This window comes from Protopterus annectens, chromosome 9.part0, assembly GCF_019279795.1.
Source record: "Protopterus annectens isolate FY-2018-M chromosome 9.part0, PAN1.0, whole genome shotgun sequence".
NCBI lineage: Eukaryota > Metazoa > Chordata > Ceratodontiformes > Protopteridae > Protopterus > Protopterus annectens.
In genome coordinates this window covers 949,285,441-949,302,682 of record NC_056743.1, presented here as the reverse complement: position 1 = coordinate 949,302,682, position 17,242 = coordinate 949,285,441, and positions in this window count along the sequence as shown.

Genomic DNA, 17,242 nt, shown 5'->3' with positions numbered 1-17,242 from the left:
TACTGCTCACCAACCTCAAGGCATGGGAGGTGATTTCTCTGATAGGAGAGCAGACTGTGCCCCTTCACTTGTTTCTCTCCCTGCCTAGCTTCTCCACTTCTGAGGACAATAACTGAATTCCAGTAATCTTGGCTGCAGTCAGGGTTTCATCCATCCCTTCCATGGAGCAAGGCTGTCTAATAACAGCATTCAGTGTCTAGAAGGACTTGTGGCAGTGAGGAAGCATGTTGTCACATAGGGTCCTAATTACAAAGCATTGCACTTTCCAATCAATAAGAAGAGTGTTTAGGAAACTAAAGAAAAGTAACTAAGGAATATCAAGAATATGGAATCATTTAATACAAATATTTAGTCTTTTAGTAATCTCCAGATCTGTATATACAATTTTGGATGCATCTCATGGTTTGGGTGAACTTGCTGTAGTTGATCATCTGAGGTGTTTGTTTGTGGGTCTGCAAGTGAGACTTGTTTCTGTCAATGGTGAGAATTTGGTTATCTCTGACAGTTCACACTTTATAAAAAAAATGAGTGGACAGCTATTTGTGGCAAGTATTACTAATCTGATTACTTTTTTGAAGTTGTAGATTGTGCTGTTCCCTATTGATTGACTTATTTTAACCAAAGAGTATGTGTATAATGCAATATGTAATGACTAATACCAGAAAGAAATAATGCAGGATCTTTGAAAGCCACAAGGGAATACTGTAGAATCAGACACTGGTAAGAAATGGATAATGCTTAAGTCACATTGTCTTTATAGATGTCACTTTTTGGAGTTGAATTAGTTAAGTAGATTGAACTGTGATAGTCTTTTTTCAGCCCCAACTTTGTTTCATACCAGAAAATACAAGTTGTAAGTGAATAGAACAGCACAGAATTATGGAGCAACATGTTTAAGTGCTGACAGTAGCTCTTTATTGAAATTTATTTATTTATATTTGTTTTCTGGGGTATTTATTTATATTTGTTTACTGGGGTAGTACTCTGATCAGTATTGAGCAGTTTCAGCCTGGGTGATATACAAACCATTTCACAAACAAAAATATAGAAATGTAAGCAGTAGCATAATAGTTCAGACTAACTGCATAGAAAAACACTGTGTATATATACATTCCAGTGAACAAGCACAATGCATTGTGTAATCAAGCAGAGAGTAATGTATAGTATGTATGTGTGTGTGTGTATATATGTATATGGTTAAAATGTTCCGAAGTGGGTAGTTTGTCATTATTGGGTTATACATTTTGTTCCATTGCTTACTGGAAATACGTTCAAAACTATAAATGTAAAACACTCTAACAAGTGGTGCTGTGTTATACAAGGAATATAATTTAATACAATCAGGAAGGTGAATCAAAGAACACATACATGTATGCATGGCATTAGAAATGTGTCCAAGGAACCTATGGTTTAAAGATAGCCCTCTCCACTGGGCATGTGCATTTTGTTTGAATGTGGGTTTTTATGCTGTTTCAATGAATGTGACTTTCAGTTGAAGAGACGTTTACTGCTCATGCTAAATCTTTTTGTTGTGAGACTGTATTGGTTGGCAAATGGCTATCGGTAACAAGAAACAAACTTTTAAATTAAAATGAACTGGCAGCACCAACAGAACGAACACCAAAGGTTCCAAAGATTTATTATATTAAGCGCTTTTCATTTGCTTGGTAAGCAAACTTCTTCAGACAAACACAGATCAATAAAAAAGACACAGCTTTTATAAATCCCACAGTCAATCAATTTAAACTAATTTATCAAACAATCAATCAATCAAGTCTCACTTTCCTTGAAAACTTAATACCTACAGTCTAAAAACTGCATATTCTATGCTTAATTAAACAATAAATAAACAATTAATATAAACAAATGTTAAAATTAGTAAATGTTTAAAAATTCAAAAAATCAAGTACCTAAAACATTTTAAAGAAATGAACAAATGAATGACCGAATGAATGAGTGAATGAATGAATGAAAAGGCAACAACGGCACCACATACACGCCATACCGTCAAGTTAATAGACGCGTGTATGCACAACTGGTGTATAAAGCAGGCTCACCAACAATAATATTGGCTTACTACTAAAACAATAAATCCTACCAAGAGACCACATTTATTTAACAAAAATAAACTAAATTATTAAACAAAACCACAAATACTGTCAAAGTTCTTAACTAAATCTAGGACATGTATATATATATATATATATATATATATATATATATATATATATATATGTAAATCAATAAATTAATAAATAAAATAAATAAATAAAATAAAATTCCTAAGACAACATATATATACCTACTTAAATAAGGCATTGATTTAACGTTTTAAACTCAATAGCTTTAAAATACCTGAAATGGAGCAAGATTCATTCAAGCCAGGGGCATGATAGGCATCTAGTCTAATCTGCCAACATAATTTTCTTTTCCAAAAGTCTATATTGCATAGGACCACCTCTCCTATCCTGATTAACTTGATCTATAGCCATAAATTTAAAGTGATGTGTTGGATGTTCCAAAACATGCTTGGCCAACGCATTCATCTCCTTAAGTTTCTTAATAGCGTACACATGTTCGTAAATGCGTTCACGGAGCTTACGCTCCGTTTTGCCTATATAAAAGGCCGTACACACCTGGCATTGAGCAAGATATACCAACATACATGAATTACAGTTCATCCTATGTTTCAACCTAAATTCATAATTGTGAATCAAAAATCTATTAGACTCAGTAATGTATCTACAGTAGTTTTCAAGGAAAGTGAGACTTGATTGATTGATTGTTTGATAAATTAGTTTAAATTGATTGACTGTGGGATTTATAAAAGCTGTGTCTTTTTTATTGATCTGTGTTTGTCTGAAGAAGTTTGCTTACCAAGCAAATGAAAAGCGCTTAATATAATAAATCTTTGGAACCTTTGGTGTTCGTTCTGTTGGTGCTGGTAGTTCGTTTTAATTTAAAAGTTTGTTTCTTGTTTCTTGGTTCATGGCGTCTGGTAATTCAAGCAAGCCGAGCAGCAACTTTCCGAATGGTATGCCAGAGGTATTGCGAAGTGAGGGGCTAGCGGCTCCTGCACTTACCCAATTGGACTCTGACACTAATAAGGGTTTATCTTTAGATTTGCTGCTCGGCAAAATGGACTGTTTGCTGAGCAGGATAGTGAATTTAGAGAGGCAACAACGGCAACATTTCCAGCAAGGTGGCATTGCTTTACCACTTTCTGTTTGCGGAGAAAACCTGACGGAGCCGAATGTCCCTGTTGTGAACCAAAACAACATTGGTCCAGGAAGCGCTCCAGTAACGGTTACTAAACCACCGACAGTTACTTCCGACACTACTGTGGAACTAAGTGTTATGGTCGGTAACACGGATTTACCTATGAGTATTGCTCATGCATCCTGGGGTCTAGGCGGAGGAAACAACGAGAGGCAGAGGAGAATTCCAGCATCGCAAACCAACCTTTTAGTCGGTTTGAATCGCCCTGAAGTCCTAGATAACCCTGCTACTATGCGTTTAATTCAACAGGATCAGTCTTCTAGATTATTGAGAACTGGACCAGAACATAACCGTGTAATGAGTGAACCTGAAAGATCTTTGGCTACTAATAGATATACAAATGCAACAGCAACAGCTACAATAAATGGTTTAGCTCCGGTGAGTACTAACCACAATACCACATATCCTGTACTACTTAATTGGGTGAAAATAGGCTGAAAACCCTTTGTTTAATTTAATAGGCTCAACAGCATTGCCAACTGCTAATAATAACAACAATGACAGTGACATAGTTAATAATTTAAGACTTTTGGACAATGTCTTGGTGAAAATTTAAAAAATCCAATTGGAAATAGTATATTTCAAGGAGTGTTTGCAATGGAGAATTATTCCTAAAGGACTAAGACATTACCAATACCCTACAGGTCTAGTGGCTGGATCTACTTTTCACCAAGAATTGATTTTGCTATTTGACCGGCATGGGTTCGAATTACTCGAACTCATGATTAAACATTACTCTTGTCAAGTAGATGAACTCAATATTGAAGCAGAAGTGTTGGACAATGTACTTAAATCGGACTTGAGCTTTGATAGGTATAAATATGACTATGCAAGACTGTTAAGCAGTATAGATGAATACTTGGATAAGCTTAAAACAACTAAGTTAAAAAAATTAAACAGGGACATTAAAGCATATAATGAAGGTACAGCTTATCCTAGTCCACCTATGGGTCAAGTTTGGAGACCTAATGTAAGGTCATTTAACAACAATACTAATGTTTTAGAATCCCATGTAGGCAGTGACGATGCATTTAATGAAACAGGCCAGATGAGCACAGAACAAGGAGCTACAGGGCCAATCAGCTTGAATACTCAACCTGTTGAACTCCGTAGGAGTGAGAGAATTCAAAATAGGAATAATGCACCGAGTGGGCATAATAATAACCAAGAGTCTAGTAATAATTTTTTAGGAGCAAGATCCAAACAACAGAGACAATGGGTGAACCGTTCGTACCGTCCCAATCAGAGGAGGAACAATTAGATAGTTTAGTTATGCCTCTTGTATCTGATGTCAATGACAACATGTATGTTAGATCTAATGGTCTTCCTTCTATTTTGTCATCACCAGTTTCTAAACATATTGTGGACAATATAGGAACTCCCACTTCACAATTATGTCAAGGTCCAACTGTGAGTAGTAACGAATTAGGGGACTTTAAAGTGTTTAACTTTTCGGATGTGGACATTACACCTGATTTAGCAGATTTGTTCTCTAAAGGTTACACATATGTCCCGAAGCAACAACCTGATTTTGTGAAATCTATTATAGATGTTAAAATCTTTACAAGGAAGCTTAATTTTCAACTGATGATGGGTGGTGACGCTTACACTGAAGCACCTAATGCGTTTCATGTTGCTAGTACTTTTAATCCACCCCTACATCCATTACTAGCAACTTTTGAACAAATTTGTGAGGTTGATATTAGGAGGAATAGATTTCACAATAAACATGGTTTAAACTTAATTAACAACACTGAATCGGAAAGTTTACATTATCTTTCTTGTAGTAATTTGAGACTTTGTAAGCCGGACAAAGGTGGGGGCATAGTCATTTTTAACAATGATGACTATTTTGACCGTATGAGCAAGAAACAAAAGTTGACCAGCAAGAGCAGACATAGATGTTAAAGTGATTCAATCCTTTATTGTCACCAAATATTCAGACCGGTTTCGTCAAAGATTGGCTTCTTCAGTGTAGGACAAACAAATAATGCCCTGTTATCATATGTAATATATACATAAGGCAAACCAATAGGCAAACAGGAGTCATGAATATTCATATAAAGCTAATAATAAGGAATACTAAAAGTGCCCTGAAGCTTTCTTCTGACAAAAAAAGCTAATACAGAAAACCAGTATAGCAATTGAGTGCTAAGATAATGAATGTCAACATTTACAAAAAAGAAAAAAATAATAATAAAAAATATATGTACGCCTAAATGTGAACTAATAACAGTGGTAACATATTATGAACCATGTAAAAATACAAAATTGTAAATTACATGTACAATATTCCTCATTATGAGGAAAAAAATAATTTAAACAAATAAATGAATAATCTAATAATACACATAACTGTCATACATTTGGTATATGCATCATAATAGATAATAAATGCCCCAAAATAATATATAGTATAGAAATACCACAGGAAAAAAACACAAATATACATATATATGAAACCTAAAATTAGACATTAACTATGTATAGATGTTAGAAGGCAGATAAACTCTGTATAATGGATCACTACAGATGGTCATTGAGGCCAGGAAAGAAAAGGCCCCCAAGAGTAACTATCCAGTATTTCTCTTTATGATCCAAGAGACTATGCCAACCCTGTTTATGACTGCGATCGCCTGTAATACGATCAATAATCATAAAAGTGTATTTGGCTTGTGGATGTTTGAGAGTATGTTGGTACAGGGCATTAGTAGTTTTCTGATTTCTAATATCACTACGATGTTCATTAATTCTAGATCTGAGGGGCCTGGACGTTTGGCCCACATAAAAAGCCCCACAGTAACAGTTGGCAAGGTACACAACCCAATCACTACCACAATTCCCAAATATTTTGATATTGTATACTTGACTGGTATTACGGCTTGAGAATTTCTTGGATTTATTCATCAGTGAACATGACCCACAATGGCCACAGGGAAAGGAACCTACTAACTCTACCCCATGTAATGTAAGTTGTTTGTGAGTGGTCCCCCCACTACCTCTGTGTTTATAATGAGATAAGTATGAACCCAATGTTTTGCCTCGTTTATAAGCAAAACGACACTGTTGCCCCAAGAGTGACCTCAATTGATCATTAGCAAGCAAGATATTCCAGTGTTTATTAACCATATTCCTTATCATATTGATGTTTCTACCAAAGGTAGTGATGAATCGAAGGGGGGCCCCCAATGTGGTATTCTGCTCTGTTTTATATTCTAACAACTTATCCCTATTAATCTGGTTGACCCGGCACATGGCTAAGTTTATATCTTTGTTATCATAGCCCCTGCTGGTAAATCTCTGGTATAAGTCCATGCTAGCTAAATCATACTCAGCACCATTTGAACTGAGGCGCTTAACACGCATGAATTTTGACACCGGAATACTCCTGATAGTGTGGCGTGGGTGCATGCTGGAAGCATGTAGCAAGGTGTTATATTGTGGGTATTTACGGAAAACCTTTGTTGATAATGTAAGGTCCTGGTTCTTGGTGACTGTGACATCCAAAAAATTAATGGTATTCTGATCATATGATAACGAGAATTCCAGTCCCCATATGTTGCTGTTAAGGTATTCAACAAATTCACGTAAGTAACCCAAGTCCGCACGCCACACTAACCAGCAGTCGTCCAGATAACGTCGCCAGATGTCCATTTCAACCTGATAAATATTATGTGAATTATCGTAAATCATGTACTCCTCAAAATAAGCCATGAAAAGGTCAGCATAAATGGGAGCGAAGGACGCTCCCATTGCTGTACCTTGCAATTGCCAATAACACTGGCCTTGGAAATAAAACACATTTTTATTGAGTACATGTTCTGACAAACAAATGAGTAGAGTATTAAATCCCGGTGTGTACAAATTTGCCCTGTTAAGCCAATATTGAAGAGATTGTAGGCCTGCCCAATGCGGAATACTAGTGTATAAAGCCTTGACGTCTAAAGTACACATATACCACCCTAGTTCTAATTGGGTATCCTGGACAATCTGTAGGAATTGGGTTGTGTCCTGCAACCTGGCCCTGACCAAACTCAGCAAAGGTTTGAGGTATTTCGTGAGAAAGGCTGATAGAGGTTCCGTAAGTGATCCTATTCCAGAGACAATAGGTCTACCAGGACGTTTAATTAGTGATTTGTGAATTTTTGGCAAAAGATATAAAATCTGTTTGCAGGGTTCTGATACAGTCAGGGATGAGAGACATTTTTTGGTAATGATCCCTCCTCAAAAGCAAGATTTAAAAAAGAATCAATTTCCTCTTTAAAATGCGGAGTGGGATCTATAGACATATGCATATAACAAGTTTTATCCGATAGTTGTGACAACCCCTCCTGTATATAGTCATCTGTATTAAGAACCACCACAGCACCTCCCTTATCAGCTGAGAGAACAGTTATATCTTTGTTGTTACGTAGTTGATCCAATGCCTACCTATCACATGGAGAAAGATTATTTTGTAACATAATATGACCATGATTTTCAAAATGAAGGTCCCTCAGTACAGATTCCATGAAAATCAAGACATATTTATTCATAGGTGGTTGAAACACAGATCTACCAAACCTGAAGTCATCCGATGTATGTGAACTATCATGACCAAAAAACAATTTCAAATTAAGATTACGACAAAAAGCCTGAAGATCCTGAATAATATGATATTCATGAGAGAAAAAAGCTGGAATGTAATTTAAGCCCTTGTTCAATAAGGCTGTTTGTTCTTGTGATAACAGGGTTCTAGAAAGATTCAAGACATTTTGATTAGTTACCTGGGCTGTAGCTAACTCAAAAAATTGTTGAGTAGACCCTGAAAGGAGATGTCCGGAGGTTCTCTTCTTCTGCTTCCTGCCCCCCCCGATGCCCTGTGCCATGTCTAAAGGGATGTTTCTATTACTTTTGACATCCTTATTGAGTTCAGAATCTTATTTAATTAGTTCGAGGTCGGAAATAAATAGAGCCTATAAAATCATTCGAGACAATATAGAAGAAATGTATGTGGAAGGCAGGATTAATCAAGACATGTACATTTACATGTCTACATTGTATCCTAGGTATCCATACCTGTTTGGAATACCTAAAATCCATAAGGACATCAATAATCCCCCTATGCGTCCTTTGATCGATGGACGCGGTTCACCTACGTACGCCTGTGCCAAAGTTGTGGACAAAATCTTGCAGAAATACATTCTCCAAGAAACACAAATATGTAAAGATTCGTGGTCATTTTTGTTGAAAATCAATAATTTGAGATTTCAAGAGCAATACAACTTTGTCACGGTCGACGTGAAAGATTTATACACCAGTATACCTCATGACATAGTGATAAACTGGGTGTGTGATAGATTGAAGGCGAGGGAAGCTAGTAACAGTGACATTTCGTTGGTTAGAGAGTTATTGGATTTGACACTTTCTAACAACTTTTTTATGTTTGGAGACAATTTTTACCTGCAAGTCATTGGCGTTGCTATGGGTTCACCGTGTGGGGTAAGTGTGGCGAATTTGGTTATGGCTCAATGGGAACACCAATTCATTTTTAATCACACTTTGTCAAAAGAAAATATTGTGTTTTATACACGTTATTTGGATGATATTTTCATCCTTTTAAACGGTGATGAGACTGTAGCAGACAATATCTTAATGTATTTCAACAACACCACTGTCTTCCTGTTTTCACTTCTTCCTTCAGTACCGAGAAAATAGCATATTTAGATATTATGTTACTGAAGGATCAAGTGAGGGTTGGTTACACCGCAAGTATCTATAGAAAACCAACTTTTTCAAATACTTTCTTACACTTCACTAACTGTCATCCCTATACCCAGAAACGTGCAGTAGTAAAAGGTCAGCTAGTGAGGGCAGCGAGAATAGTAAGTAATGAATTAGATTTCGAACAGGAATGTTTAACTTTGAAAAATATGTTCCTGAGTCGTGGGTATCCAATTAGACTCATTGAGGAACTTATTTTTGAGGTTTCTAATAAACGCTTGAATAAGTTTTATGTTCCTCTTTTGCAATGTAGAAATGACAGTGTACATGGTGATACTTCACTTTTTTCAGTAGATGTGCAAGTGGAGACTGGGCAGGTTATTTCTAACCCTAATTTGAACATTCCCAGGTTTATTACAACTTTTTCTGCAGACAGTAGTAATATCTGGGCTATCATTAAGAAAAATTGGGACTTGTTTAGATCAGACACAATGTTTATTTTCCCAATTAGGGACGACCCCTCAGGTCACCTATAGAAAGGCTAAGAATTTGAAGATGTGGCTTGAACAGAAACCAGCCTCAATGAGGTGCCCAGGCATGTTTAAGTGTCAAGCTTGCAACTACTGTAGATACATTACTGAGTCTAATAGATTTTTGATTCACAATTATGAATTTAGGTTGAAACATAGGATGAACTGTAATTCATGTATGTTGGTATATCTTGCTCAATGCCAGGTGTGTACAGCCTTTTATATAGGCAAAACGGAGCGTAAGCTCCATGAACGCATTTACGAACATGTGTACGCTATTAAGAAACTTAAGGAGGTGAATGCGTTGGCCAAGCATGTTTTGGAACATCCAACACATCATTTTAAATTTATGGCTATAGATCAAGTTAACCAGGATAGGAGAGGTGGTCCTATGCAATATAGAATTTTGGAAAATGAATTACGTTGGCAGATTAGACTAGATGCCTATCATGCCCCTGGCTTGAATGAATCTTGCTCCATTTCAGGTATTTTAAAGCTATTGAGTTTAAAATGTTAAATCAATGCCTTATTTAAGTAGATATATATATGTTGTCTTAGGAATTTTATTTTATTTATTTATTTTATTTATTAATTTATTGATTTACATAAATATATATATATATATATATATATATATATATATATATATATATATACATGTCCTAGATTTAGTTAAGAACTTTGACAGTATTTGTGGTTTTGTTTAATAATTTAGTTTATTTTTGTTAAATAAATGTGGTCTCTTGGTAGGATTTATTGTTTTAGTAGTAAGCCAATATTATTGTTGGTGAGCCTGCTTTGTACACCAGTTGTGCATACACGCGTCTATTAACTTGACGGTATGGCGTGTATGTGGTGCCGTTGTTGCCTTTTCATTCATTCATTCACTCATTCATTCGGTCATTCATTTGTTCATTTCTTTAAAATGTTTTAGGTACTTGATTTTTTGAATTTTTAAACATTTACTAATTTTAACATTTGTTTATATTAATTGTTTATTTATTGTTTAATTAAGCATAGAATATGCAGTTTTTAGACTGTAGGTATTAAGTTTTCAAGGAAAGTGAGACTTGATTGATTGATTGTTTGATAAATTAGTTTAAATTGATTGACTGTGGGATTTATAAAAGCTGTGTCTTTTTTATTGATCTGTGTTTGTCTGAAGAAGTTTGCTTACCAAGCAAACGAAAAGCGCTTAATATAACAAATCTTTGGAACCTTTGGTGTTCATTCTGTTGGTGCTGCCAGTTCGTTTTAATTTAAAAATGGCTATCGGTGTTTGTGCATTTTATTTCAATATCTGTAATCATTGCAGAAGTAAATAAGAAAACAGTATACACACTGATAGGTTTGAACAGTGTTCATGGTAACTGGGGAGAAATAGCCAAGTAATGTAACACTGGTATGGCTGGGGAGGAGACTGCTACAAGAGGGGCTTCTCAGGGAGGCCACAATCTATTTCACTGCCTAGGGCCCCATTTGACTATAATCTGGCTATGCTAATAATTTAAAGTATGAGAATAGTTTATGTGGCCACTTTAAATCCTGAAAAAATACTCACTGGTGACAGCATCTCCTCCTTTAAGGAGGACCATGAGTGCTTCACATGCACGCATGCTGACGTGAGTAGTGGGTTATGAAAAATTACTGTTTTCAGAAGTGTGTCTAGGTCCATAAAGGTTTGGGAACCACTGCTCTACACCAGCTACCAGACTGCTTGACAGAAATGAGTCTGAGTTTCAGTGCATTTTCAGGGTATTAAGAGATTCAGTGCATTTTCAAGGGATTATGAGTTTTAGTTCATTTTCATGAAATTGTGAGCTTCAAATGAAGAAAATTTACTGCTTCTCATGCTAAGTCAGTTTTCAGTGTAAAACTAACTGTTTTGTTTATCAAATGATACACCGTGTTGTAGAATTTGAAAGCAGTGTTAGTAGCATAATTGTCTTTGGTGCAGAAGGCTGTGGATTCTACTCCCACACCATGTAAATGGAGATCTGATATTGCAGTTCCCTTTCAATTGATGATTATTTGGTGCATTTTAAGGGTAGATAGGGGTTTTGCACTCCTGAGTATGTCCTCCTTTGTATGAGATGCCTAGCAACTATGAACTTGTGAGTTTTAGTAATTTCCTATTGCAACATTACCAGTTTACCGTATTTTTAATGTAATATAGGCAATTAATTCTTCAAGGGCAACAGGCACTGAATTTGTAGATGAAACATTGAGCTGTGAAGTTGTTTGCCAGTGGCAATCTCTTCATTAGTTACATATTTCTTTAATGTGGAATTGTTCAGATGATTTCACTTCTGCAGAGATTGTTTGTATTGAGTGATAATGGTGGATTGAAATGACAGAAGTCTGAGTAGTTTTTTATGGTTGAAATTTTCTGAAATGGGTAGTTTTGTCATTATTGGTTTATATATTTCATTTCTTTGCTTATTAAAAGAATGCTTAAAACTACAAATTTAAAACACATTCTAGCAAGTGGTGTTGTATTACATAAGGAATATAATTTAATGCAATCAGGAAAGTGAATCAAAGAACAAATACATGTATGCATGGCCATAAAAATGTGTGCAAGGAGTCTGTTTTGAAAACAGCCCAAATGTAAACTTAATCCCCCATTGACCAGATGCATTTTCTATAAATATGGGTTTTCATGCAGTTTCAGTGGCAGAGGAATTTTACTGTTCATGCTAAGCCTGTTTTCATTGGAGATTGTATTGTTTAGCAAATGGCTATCTGTGTCTGTGCTATTCTATGTTAAGGTTCTGTACACAGGAAGGAGAGAGGTTGCTATTCTACTTTCACTGAGCTGTAAGGCTTGCTTGACTACCCCAGAGTAAATTAAACTGTTTAGATTAACCTAAGCAACCCTTTGAACCAAGGCACATGGGCTTCTATTTTCTGAAGACATGACTTTTATAGTAAAGTATGTGTGAAGGAGAAACAGATTAAAGCAGGTTTATTAAAGGAAATGTAGATTAAAGCAGGTTTATTAAAGGACATTTCCACCTCCACTTGCAATTTAAACTACATTACAAGGTATCCTTTCTTCTATGCATTTAAATGATTAAATGAAATGACTGGACTGGCTTTCTTGGGGAGTGAATGACTGGAGTGGCTTTTTTGGGGAGTGACCTACCTATGGGCGTGGCTCATAGGGGGTGTTTCATGAGTATGATGTGGGTGGTGCTTAAGGGGTGCCAGAGCACGACTTTGCCTAGGGCGCCATATCAGCTAAGGCCGGCCCTGTATTTATGTAATGTTGAGAAATGTCACTAACACTTTAAATATGTTTAACTGGTTTGAATTGATTAATTGATGATGCTTGACTATATTTAAATGGCTGCTTAGTGTGATGAGAATTGTTCTTTTGAAGGCATTTAGCTGAGGTACCAGAACACCAGTAAAGTTCAATTTGCAGCTGTTCAGCAGCTCTGTGTTTTTGTGTTTCTTTTGTTTCATTTTTTTGCGTTATTGTGTCTTACTTTCAATAATTGCTGTGATAGGCTTAATGTTTCTTATATCTGTGAAAAAGATAAAGGGCATTTGTTTAGTGTATTAGCCAGGTGTAAGTTATCTGTGTATATTCTATTTAACAGTACCAAAAAGAGTTAACATTTAGCAGTCTGCCAAAACCTGTATTTTCAGGAACTGTATTTGCAAGGGAGTTGTAGCCCACTTAACTCTGCACTGACCTTTAAAACAAGCAATGAGAGGGGATTAAGGAGGGCACCAGCCCAAGCCTTGCAAAAAGAATCAATGAGAAATGCAATACATAACCAGAAGAGGAGTCAACATGCTTTTACATGAAAAGGAGCAAAGTCTCATTATGATACACAATTCACCAGCCTAACCACAGGAAAAAAGGAAAGAACAAAAGAAAGAAGCATACCACTTGCCCAGGAACCATCGTAACTGCCACAAAACAATTATTTTAAAAGTAACAGAACTACGTGAACATGTGCAGTTCATATACTGCATAACATATTGTTAAACAAATCATTTAAAGTCATATGCTGCTAGATATAATACATATTCGTTGGATGAAGCAAATATCAGAAATGAATGAGTCAATATTTACAAGCAAAATGCAGCCACAGTTTAGTAACCATGTGCAACAGCTAGTACAAATAAAAAACTCACATAGTCAGCCATTTGGCTTAGCAATATTGAAAGCCCATATTGTTTCTGCCACTACTATTTTTGGTGAAATGGAATTCAGTCAAATGAGTTTTCGGTGATTTGAGCTTTCAGCGATTTGGTCTCACTGAAATGAAATTCGGTGAAATGAGTTTTTGGCGAAGTGAAGTAGATCCATATATAAAATTCATATTTCTATCTGTATATATACATATATATGATCTAGGTGTATACTTTCACTGAGATCATATATATTTATATATACAGATAGAAATATGAATTTTATATATGGATCTACTTCACTTCGCTGAAAACTCATTTCACCAAATTTCATTTCACTGAGAGCAAATCGTTGAAAGCTCAAATCACCGAAAACTCATTTGACTGAATTCCATTTCACCAAAAATAGTAGTGGCAGTGTATATGCCCTTTTCCCCACTGTAGTGCAATCCTGGAGCTAGTATATATAGTTGGGGGGGGGGGGTGTAGCCTCCCTCCACCTAGTTTGGTTAAAAACTACTTACTTACCCTCTTAACAAAAATTGGACAATATAAAAGCAAGCTATGTGGGGGGAACACCCCTCACACCCCTAATGTGGGGGGCTATGCCCCCCACACCTCCCTAACTATATATACTAACTCCAGGGTTGCACTACAGTGGGGAAAAGGGAATATACACTGCCACTACTATTTTCAGTGAAATGGGATTCGGTCAAATGAGTTTTCAGTGATTTGAGCTTTCAACGATTTGGTCTCGATTAAATGAAATTTGGTGAAATGAGGTTTCGCCGAAGTGAAGTAGATTCATATATATATATATATATATATATATATATATATATATATATATATATATATGTATATATGGGTTCACTTTATAATTTCGAAATACTAAAATACCGAATTTCAGTATTTCGAAATCATAAAGTCGAAAACTGAAAATCGCGAAAGTGCATAATCGCGAATTTGAATATCTCGAATTTGCGGTTATGGCTTATGGTACGTGACATGCAGTGTTGGGAGTGTATTGTGTATGGATGTAGGTGCAATTGAAGGTAAGTAAGTGTTTTGTAAGGGTAATGTGTGGGAGTTTGAATGTGTCTGAATGTGTGGATGAATGTATATGTGTGATGTTTGTGTGTATACGAGGGACTGTGAAATGTGTGGATGTGTGTTTTCTATTTGTGTAGCTGTACAGTCTCGGAGTTAGTATATATAAGTAGGGGGTGCAGGGGAGCTTGCCCCCTGTTTACATGTAGTGTAGGTTTGTTTGTATTTTTGTCTTTGTGTGTGTTTTGTTTGTTGTATTGTGGGTTGGACGATGTATGTGTTGTGTGGTGTGTGGTTTGTATGTGTTCGTGATTGTGTGCTTCGCAATTGTGTGCTGTCAGGATTATGGGTGTTCGACTTTATGATTTCGAAATACTGAAATTCGGAATTTCAGTATTTTGAAATTATAAAGTGAATCCATATATATATATATATATATATATATATATATATATATATGTGTGTGTGTGTGTGTGTGTGTGTGTGTAGATATATATATATATATATATATGTGTTGATATATATATGTGTAGATATGTATATATTGATTTATGTATTTTTTGTCTTTTCCTTGTTTGTGTAATGTGCTCCCACAGAAAAAACATACAACAATTTGGCCATATAAAATATGAGCTTATGAAAATGTTAGTTATATCAAGTTGAAAATTACTGAGCCCATTTGTCTGGAATAACATTACACAGCTACTATACACAAGCTGCTGTGCACACTTACTTTTAACTTAACTTATCCCTGGTTTGGCACCTATGTCTCTAATGGACACAGCTAACCGGTAAATGGTTAACCGTCCAGGCCCATGCTTACACTTATCAAGGGTATCAAAACTTGTCAGAGATTTGGGATGCATGGCTAGGTTTAAAAAGGCCCTTGTAGTTGTTAGCCTAGTAAATACCTATGAACCTATGAACACTTCCTATCTTCTGCCACTGACAGTTCAGTAAACTGGGTGTTAACTCATATCACATTCATCAGTTCATCATCGTCTTCTCTTCTCTTACTTGAGACTTTCTTACAAAATGGCAGTCATATGGTCTTCTACCTTTCTGTTTCTGTTACTAGATACTCAGAGCCTGCCCCTCATGAATCTATATATATGTCTATACTGAATCAGCAATGTCAAGATACATCAAAATACAATACACTGAAGAATAATCCATCAGAACCAATGGGCTCCATCAAACTTATCAAATAATCTTTAACTAAATGAAAATACTAAAGCACTGTTTTTGTTGAGGGGCATCCCATCCTGCAACGTCACACCCGTGGAACTTAAAAATACCAACTCCTATATCACACAACAGTGGAAAAAAGGGCAAATTCCCTCACTCCACCTGCCAGTCTCAGAAAAGACACCTACTGTGCTGTAATATAACAATGTAAGTGAGCAGAACAGAACCACACACTAATGTTGGTAAAGTCCATTGAGCTATACTTTTTCCTTCAGCAGCAGCAATCAACAAAATACAATTTGATCAAATTCTGCAAACCTGCATTTTAAAGATGTTAGACTCGATGAAAGTCATAGCTCAGTCCATTTGATATGGCCAGTTCTGCTGGTATAGAGGGCTACAGCCCTAACAGCCAGGCATCCTAAGTTCAGTAGTAGCTCAGGCACTTGTTGGATCTAGCACTGGAGAAATGGTAGAGTAATAAGGTTTTCCTGCCACTATCTCTTCCGTGGGAGATATGAGGAGTGTGGTCAAATACATGGAGCAGGATTAAATATCCAGTGAAGACCAGGAATCACACATCCCTGGGGGCAGGTCTGCTTGACTTTATCACAAGTGTAGGCAGGGGAAAGCATCACAAAGAGCCCATTACACAGCAATCCCCTGGACTATTGCTATCATGTGCAGTAGGGATAGGGCTGTAGGATCCACCAGTCAAGCTTCAGTTAACAGTACCATCTGCAGTATGAGCACCATTTCTAACCACTTCAGTCTTCAGAAAATGGGACAGACTTCAATCCTTGCATTTGTCTGGACAAGGATACTGACTCTTGAGGGATAGAGCTGGGATTTGTCTTTACTATATAACCCTAGAACCCGCGCTTTCCACCTACTCTAGGCCCTTGTCAGGTAAAGGAAGTAACCAGAATGTGTTCCTCTTTATGATGGGTACAGGAAGTAAGAAAGGTGCTATGGGCTGGGAGCAGAAATTAGGTAAGTGATGGCACTATTAGTTCATTGACAACAACAACAAAAATATCTCTATATCTCTTTTTTAATAGATTATATAAGCACATGAAGCTGGAAGCAATATGCCTATATGTACATCACCCAAGCCCAACCTCATAGTGAATAAGGAGTTTGACTGTAGACGTACTATTTACATTGAAGAGAGAGCTGAGCATTAGGACAAAGCTCTTAATTTACCCAAAAGTCTTTATACCCATCCTCAACTGTGGTCAGGAACTTTGGGAAGTAACCATGAGGGTAAAATCACATATAGAAATGGGAGAAATTATATTCCTTCACAGGGGTAACTAGTATGTTAATGCAGCAAGGAGTCA